Genomic DNA, 9,572 nt, shown 5'->3' on the forward strand with positions numbered 1-9,572 from the left:
TGAAACTCATTAAATCTCAATGAATAAACTAGCAAGATCTAGCTAACCGTGGGAGATTGGGAGTTAAACTTGTGATATCAAGGTTACTACTAGCTCAAGTTGAAGCCCTACTATCCTAGACTCCTAGTACTATGAAAATATTAAATGAAGTTCACTTCATTGTACTTAATTAGTTGGTTTGATTATTTCAAAAAATTAGTTGGTTTAAAGTGATGGGGCAAATTAAAGTAATACTAACCCCAACTTAGAAGCTAAGATATGCAAGTGAAATTAATCCAATAAATAATTATATTTTTGTAGAGAATAATGAAGGTATATTCATAAAGATCGATTTTTTTTTTTCGTGTGAAAAAAAAAGGCGAAATTATTTTAAAAAGTTATTCTTTCAAACACGGTCAAACCAAGTCCACCACCCCAAAAAAGAAACACAATTAAAATATTTTAATAGTACATATATTTATTTTAAAAAAATCAAAGATATATGGGTGGTTTGAGAAATAAATTAAAATAGTGTTTTAGTGGCCACCTTTTTAACATGTGCTATATGACAAAGAATGTTTTTGAAAAAGAATGTTAGTGTGCCTAAATTAGTTGAAAAACCATTTCAAAAAAGTAAACTAAAAAAAGGTGATTATTATTTTTTGTTAAAGTAGAAAAAGTTAGTATTTTTTTTTATTAATCAGCGAAACAAGCATGAATCAATCCCCAGAATAAGCACCTAATTAAAAGTGGCCATACACCCATCGGGTGCAAATGTGCAATGCATTCTAATTACATTGTATTATTGTTCATTAAAGTTATTTTAATCATATAATAGTTGTTAAGGAAGCATAGACAGTTGGAACAGAGGTTTAGATGAACAAGTCCAATATCCTCTATCAGAATTATAAAATTGTGTCTTCCTTACTAGTTGTAACTTTTGGCATAGCGATGATTGTCTTTTTGTACACATTTTACCTACACTTTACCCAATCCCATTTTCATGCCCTAAAATGTAGATATCATGTCAAAAGAGCTCTTTTTTTTTTGAAGGTATGTCAAAAGATCTCTTATTTACTTTGTTTGTGCATTTAGGTATCATATCTCTCGTTTGAAGCAAAAAGAAGTATTTTAATTTCATGCATTTTGGAGGGTATTGTCCGGAGTCAAATGGAGCATATTGGATGCATTTGGAGTCAATGAGAGCCAAGGAAAGGTTAAAGAAATGGCTAAAATGCTTCCAAGAGAGTCAAAGAGTGGTGCCTTCAATGGTCTTGATCACTTGAGCGAACCAAGGCAAAAGTGGAGCAAAAGATCAAGACATTCAGATCCAATTTTCGCACAACATGTCAACGCCTTAGTATTTGGATCATATCTCAGGCAAAAAAGTCTGCATCAAGTAATTCTTGAGCCATTGAAAAAAAAAAACATCGAAGAGCTACAACTTTCATGAAAATCATCAAGCTGATCTGAATTCTGAAGTTTTGAAGGTCAAAATGCATGGGCAAGTGCACGGACGTGCCAATCAAGGTAGTGAACGAGCAACATTTTCTGGGCTGATTTTGGCACGGGCAATGGCACGGCCGTTCCACCCTACTATGTTTTTATTTAAGCGCAATTTTACTTCTTTTTACTTGGTTTTTGCCCCAGCTCGAATCTTGGGCAGCTAAGTTTGTTTTCCTTCGTTTTCCTATTAACATTCTAGGGTAGATTAGGATTAGATTTAAATTTATTTACATATTTGGAGTTTGTATTAGAGATTCTTCTCTTGGATTTCAAGATTGATCTTCCATTGTCAATAGCAAATTTAAGTTCTTTCTTTTATCTATTTTCTTTGCAATAATATATATATATATATATATTCATTACTTGTGTGTTTGCTATGTTTATGTTTAATATGTGTGAGTAGTTTGTTTAGGGGCTTAATTAGATTAGGGTCGTTGTATATATTGCATATCTTGATGCTATTTTTGTGATTATTGCTTATTGCATAAGATGGGTAAAACCCAATCTAGGGTTCCTCTTGTTGTGAGAGATCTTGTGTATGTTCTTGTGTTGAGATGTGGGTACCAACATTGCCAACACACTCTTAGTTTGGGATTTGACAACGGATGGACAAGGGGTCAATATTCTTCTTAACCCGTCTCATAACTGTCAATATTCCACTACACCCATCTCACTACCTTTAGGTTCCACTACGAAAGTGGGGAATTCTAAGGGTCTAGATTGCTTGAACTTTGTTGAGAGGGTTAAAAGCGTCATGAAAGTGGAACAACCATCGCTTTTCAATTCGGCCTAACATTGGATCACAAAAGTATACATGTTAGTCCACTGGTCAAATTGGTGTTGGCAATCTTGGAACTCAAGGTTGAGCCCCTAATCCCATTGGCTACGTACTGTAGCATCTAGAAGGTAATACTCCCTAAGTTGAGCCCTATCTTTTCTTATTGTCTTTAATTCATATTTTAAGTGTTTAAATTAGTGTTGATATGTTTATCCATGTTTATGAGTGTGCTTGAATTCTTGTGGGTTCAAGGCTTTAGTGTCTATAAGGTTAATAGTTACACAAGTACGTGTCAATGTGTCATAATGTCAATCCTTGTGAAACAACTCTTAACCCAAATATTTTATCACTATTTTTTTACAACGATGACATAGTACTAAGCATTTAATCTTAACATAGACAGCCCGATGGATGAGGTGGTCCTTGTTTTACTGAGAGCATTTATAAGTGTGGTGTATAGACTACATATAATGCCCAAAATTTTGTAATGGAGCAACATCATCAACTTAATTATGATTTTATATTAAAATATTATATTTTCAATCTTGAGTTCATCAAATTTATCAAAAATAAATTACATATACTCACTTTAATTTACTAGCCTATATAATTTTCGTAATTCACTGCATTAACTAAGTATTGAGTTAATTATATGATTAATGGAAAATGGCTTCTCATCGTCTACCAAACTTAACTAATGAATTTTTTTTTCTAAAATTATAAATTTTTCAGACCATCCATTACTGATTATTGAAAAGTATCCTAAATCTCCGTTCACTTTTGAAGGATAAAAAATAGTAAAAAAAAAAATTTAATGGTTTTTTAAGCGTGATTAATTTTGTATTGTTATTAAATTAGTAAACGAGCTATTATAACAATATAGATAAATTTATCAATTCGAGATCGAAATTGTAATTGAATTGTGATACACACTAATTGTATATATGGTCCATATGGATTGTAAATAAATTATAAATTTGAAGAAGTAAAATGGAATTTTATGTCTCAAGAAATTAAACACGTGCGTGTGTGTTTCTTTCTATAGGGGATGCTATTAGGAATTTAATTATGAACTAATGAAGTGTGTGTATAAGATTTAATAAGTAATAAATTAAAGTGGAAGAATTTCAGGCAGGGAATATGGAACATACAGAACCTTTCATTTCTATATTGGCACATATCTTTTTTAAACTTTGAATTTGTTCTTTGCAATACTATGATTAGGTGGATTATTGAGCTGAGTTGAGCTCAGAGGGTCTATCTGAGAACACATTGAGGAGGCAGCTATATGGCTGACGAAAGAGTGAAATGTGTTTATTCGGGAGGTCAATCTACCGAGAACAAAATAAAGTGACGGACGCGCTTGCAGCCCTGGGAACTCAACAACGAAGTAACTGGCCAGAAGGAGGTTCGCACCTGCCCACCTGGCCGGAGTGGATGATCTGGTCTTCAACGACGTTGCGGGAGCTACTAGCACCTGCATTGTGAGGATGAACCCATAGACTGTTCCCCTTGGGATCCCCATCCATGTTTGATCAAGAAATTTGTTATTTACAATATTTAACATTTTTGTTTTGTTAAATAAAAAAAAAAAAAGTGTTCATCTTTTTATTCCTTTAAAAACTCCAAAATTTATATGTTTTTGTATTAATAATTGAAACTTAATTGACGATATGTTACATTCATTTTCAAGTAATAAATTTAGATTTGAATTTTATTTCTTTCAATTCGTTTTCACTCTTCAATAAATGTATCAAAAACGATATATTTTGGAGTATTAAAGAAGTGGGCGAACCTATTATATTGCTATGATGTATATGCCTCACTCCTGCAATGAAATCATCCATAGGTGCAGTGTGTGAAATTGTGAAAAGGCTAAAACAACTCGTGTAAAGCGGTAAGAAATAATGTGTTCCCACTACATGTTTAATTGGAGACTTTAATTTAATTATTATATTATGATTTCTTTTCTAGAACTCAAAATTAATTGGTTATAGTAGCAAGTGGATGAGAAGAGTTTAGACAAGATACTGTGTATATGATTGAGAACTCCCACTAACCCTTATAAATTTATAATAATAACTACACTCATTTGTGATCAACTAAAGACTAACAAATTTGCATTGAACAATCTCATATTTAATTCTTGTTTATCTCAAATGTAATACACATGTCTTATTTTATATTTTGATAAGTTTTACTTTGTTAGCTATTCTGGAGTGTAGGCTTCTAATCTTACCAAAGACCAAAAAACGAGTTGTATGAATTTAGCCTTGTTGTGGCCTATGGGCTGTAGCATACAAGCATTTTGGCACCTGTAGCATGTAGGCTAGTTGAGGCATATTTCACAATTTATCTGCTCCACTAATCTTCTAAACAATCAAGAGCAGTGAGGTATCCTTATTTTTGGAGTTAAAACTTATTTTATTTGTTATATATGTTTATAATTGAAATTAATGTTTTCTTTATTTAATTAGTTCATCATGTGTATGTGAAACTATTTCATGTGAGACATATTTTAAAATATGTAATATTTTTAGCGAAAATGTAATATTTTTATGGATCTAACAAGTATTATATATATATATATATTCACTAATAACTCTTTAAGTAACAATTAATACTTTTCAATTAATATGTTTTGACGCATAGAAAAATGTAATGGTTTTGAGTCGAACTTCCAACCTTAATTATAGTTACATACTTACATTATATTAGTAGTCCACTTACCAACTATTTATAGGTGCAGTGTTAATAACATCTAATTTGATTACTCAGATTGAAATATTTTTAATTACAATCATGGGCTATACTAATTTCATTTTTTTCCTAGATTTATACGTGGTAGTCCACTTTAAATCATTTTTTATCATAACATTCACTTTTGATCTTAGTATTATTGTGGGACGATCATTTTGTGTTTTTTATCAACAAAATAGTTTAAATATCGTTAAATACAAGGGCATTTCAATCTTCAATTATAAATTTTCAAAAAATAAAGTGATTCAACATACTTTGTATAAAAAAGATTGAAATGTTTTTGTATTTAATGACATTTCAACAATTTTGTTATATGCCTCAATCTCTTTGAGAATTGAGAAAACTTGTTTGCTCCTTTTTATTTAATATATTTCCCTCTATCCTCCTTTCAAGCTTAATTGTAACGCAAACAGGCAAAAATGTTTGCCTAAAAAGAAATATGCTCTATTGCTTTATGCCACTAACAACAGCCAAGTTGTTAGGATAATATTTGTATTGATATATTTTTTAGTCAAAATTAACTTACATTAAAGCATGTTATTGATATTTTAATTTTTGATAATTTTTTAATCTTGATAGAGTTTTTTTTTTTTTTTTTTTTTTGAGAAAATCTTGATAGAGGTTAAAGACTGCCAAATTATAGAAATTTAAGAATTGTGAAAAAACAAAGAAGATCATGGAGGTATTGTTTTGGAAGAGACGCTCTTAGAAATATTTCATTTAATATTAGCTTTATAAAAATGTATAGAAAAATCATCAACTTTTCTTACTCTCGCATAGTAGGCTACTGTACGTGTGGTATTTTAAGCATAACTCTATTCATAGAGATTTGATTGAGTAAATTAAGGAAGTGTTGGAAAGATGACTCATGAAGTTACATCTTTCTAGAAGAAACCATTCTCATATTGAAATAATAAGATGCTCAGTAATTGGGTTATTGAAGACAGACTTGAAAATTTGTCAAGTTTCTTTGTCTCAATCATTATTTTATATATCTCCATAAGTGGTGGGGTAAAATTATATTATTCTTTCAAAGGGATTAGACAGTTCACTCAAAGAATTTTTAACATATTGTTACAAAAACTGTAGTCCAACCTTAAAGAAATCAGTTACCAATCTTTATGAATGGGAGTTAGCACCAAAATGCATGAGGGATTAGAGTAAAGAAGTCATAAGACATATTATATTGATATTGATAGAAGATGAGTTAGTTCAGAAGAGATAATTGAACAAATGATATGTCTTGACAGAAAGCGCATATTAGCAAAAGAGAAAACGGATAAAAAGAAATGGTCAATCAACTTTTACTAGAGGCATACATCAATAGAAGAAAAGATAGAATCATTTAAAAAAAAAAAAATTAATCGAGTAGAAAATATGTCTTGGTCGAAGATATACATTAAAAGAAAATGGAGAGAAAATATATCCATACTGTTTTCCGAGGAAAGAAAGGGCATTTTAAAAAATGCCTTAGTTAGTCTTTAAAAAAAAAAAATGCCTTAGTTACCGGTTAAGGACAAGCAAAAGTAGCCTTCCCAAATGGCATACCTAGTCACCATGCCTAATATGGCTTTGTGTGTTTGAAGATTTATTCATATTTTAAGTTTTCAGTGGATTGGTTAGTGATGAGTGATGTCACCCATAATACATCGCATCTTTTAATTATATAAAATAAAGCAACACATCATCATATCAAATAAAGCATTAGATTGTAATTACTTAACATTTAAATTAATCATTTTTTTTATCTCTCAACATTTTTTTTTTATTTATGAGAAAGTTCACAAATGGTACGCCGCTCAGAATGAAACTTAAGTTGTTTATAATTAACTAGTTCAAATTATGTAAACTAATAAATAGTCTCGATCACATAGAGTCAAACTTTGAAACTTTGTGATTATCAATCTAATTATCCGACTAACTTAGTTGGATTTGCCTCCAATTTCTGAACAACTAACTTTTAAATTAACCAAATCTGCTAATATAAAAAGTTCAAAAAGTCTTTACACCAAACTTCACTATTTTTTTTCTATGAGGGCATTTCAAACATTTGAGGTTGAATTTGGTTTACCTGAAAATATCAAGCAGTAAAAAAAGTCATATTAATAGTTTAAAAAAAATTAAGAAAAAGGAATATAATGTCATTCATAGTTGAATGACCGGATGTGAAATCAATTCTTGTTAGCATATTTAAGTTATTTTATTTTAGTATCATAAAATAGTCCAAATAAACTCTAAACTATTATGAATTTTCAATTACACCCTTAAAAAAATTATATTTACCTCTGAAATCTTGTATTAATATAAGTAACTACGACTCACTTTAAACCAAATGTATATTATATTATTACTAGTCTTTTCCATGCGTAATACACAAAAATAGATGCTCAATACTAATACTCAAAACTACAATCTTAGTTATATTGAAAGATATTTTTTAAAGGAATAAGGTTCAAATTGGCCACTAAACGTAACCTGAAATTGCAATTAAGCCATTGGACGAAAAAAATATGCAATTAAGTCACTGAACACTCCAAATGCATGCAATTTTCAAATGCATGCAATTTCACCTGATAGCAGATTACCTTTCATTTCATCAGGTTGCCTGCTTACATGGATGGTGATGTGATATTTTAAAATAATATTTTAATAATAAATAGAAAAAATTAAAAATTTTAAAAATATTAATTTTTAAATATTATTTTTTAATATTTTTAATATTATTTTTTAATATTTTTAATATTATTTTTTAATATTTTTTAATATTTTTAATATTAAATTTTTAATATCTTAATATTTTAATTAATTTTTATTTTTAAAGTTTATTACTTAATAAATATTAAAATTAAAAAATATTAATTTTTTAATATCAATTTTTTAATATTTGTTATTATTAATATTTTTAATTTTTAATTTTAAAGTTTATTATTAAAAAGATATTTTATAATGTCGACTCACCATCCAAGTAAGCATGCAATCTGATGAAATGGAAGGTAACCTGCTATCAGGTGAAACTGCATGCATTTGGAGTGTTCAGTGGCCTAATTGCACATTTTTTTCGTTCAGTGACCTAATTGCATTTTCAGGTTACGTTCAGTAGTCAATTTGAACCTTATTCCTTTTTTAAAATAGTGCATACATTTTTTTTAAAATCATAGTTGTAAAATTTATATTATATTAAAAATATAATTGATAATTCTGATTATAATTATAGTATGATTTATAATTGTTAAAATAAAAAATTTAAATAGAGTAAATGATTAAATATAATTGTGGTAACATCTCATATATACTTGTATCCTTGAAGACAAAAGGCAATTTCTCAGAAATATAATTATGGGAGACAGACATGTCCCAATTCATCTTTGTCTTGGAGACAAAGACGAGTATAGTCTCTAATTTGTTTCCTTGAAGACAAAGGCAAAATTGTTGACATGAACTCATGATAGAGAGAGTTTTTATTTTTTATAATATATAATATAATAAGTAATAATTTTGTTGTTATTATTATTTTGAAGAGTTCATTCCAAGTCCTTTATTATTGATATTTATCAATTTTTATCATCAACTTTCAATTTAACCATAAATAATCCTTTGATTATTAATTTATTTTAAATTTGGTCTTCCGGTTAAATATCAATTTAATAAACATTAAATTTAAGATAATAATGTAACAATTTTAGTTCTTCACATCCATTCCACTAATGATAAACTCAATATAATAAATTTATGAACTCAATTTGTCCATCTCAACAAGAAGTCAATTTTTACATTATTTTTCTTAAATTTAATGTTTACTAAATGGATATTTAATTGAAAGATCAAATTTATATAAAAAAAAAAAATAATAGTCAAGAGACAATTTATGGTCAAATTGAAAGTCGATAATGAAAATTGATAAAAATCAATAGTCAACTGACCATTTATTGATAGCTTGTACTATTGATCAATCATGTTTACAAAGTAAAAGGAGATATGTATTTATAACGATATAAGAGATAGTCCTAACTATAGCAAGACTAGTAAAAGTAGAATTACAATAATATGAGATAGAGTGAAAATCCTAAACCGATAAAATATAGAGTCTTAATTTTAATATAACTAACCCTATTACATTGTAGTATATGTTCATACATACTTTCTCAACTTATTGAAGCACAATGAGTTAGCTAATATCGCCTCCACTAAGACTTGATCACATGACCTCCCATATGAAAGAGCTATTACATGTCATCTGAGCACAAGGTGCTTGGCAAATATAAAGTCTTAATAAACATAAATAATGTAATATATTGTACATTAAGGTAGCCTACATTGGCCTAACCCATTTTTTATTTTTTAGTATTCAATAACCTCCTACTCTAGTATAGAGTTATTGTTGATGTTCATTTGGAGAGTTGTCCCAAAATTTGTTACTTCAATACAACTAGATTTAAAACTCAAAATTTTACTTACATAAAAAAAAATAGCTCTTCTAATCAGCATCGTTTTTCTCTTCAAAAAAAAAAAAAAAAAAAAAAAAAAAAAAAAAAAAAAAAAAAAAAAAAAA

The sequence above is a fragment of the Ipomoea triloba genome, chromosome 12 (genome assembly GCF_003576645.1).
Source record: "Ipomoea triloba cultivar NCNSP0323 chromosome 12, ASM357664v1".
NCBI classification, from domain to species: Eukaryota; Viridiplantae; Streptophyta; class Magnoliopsida; order Solanales; family Convolvulaceae; genus Ipomoea; species Ipomoea triloba.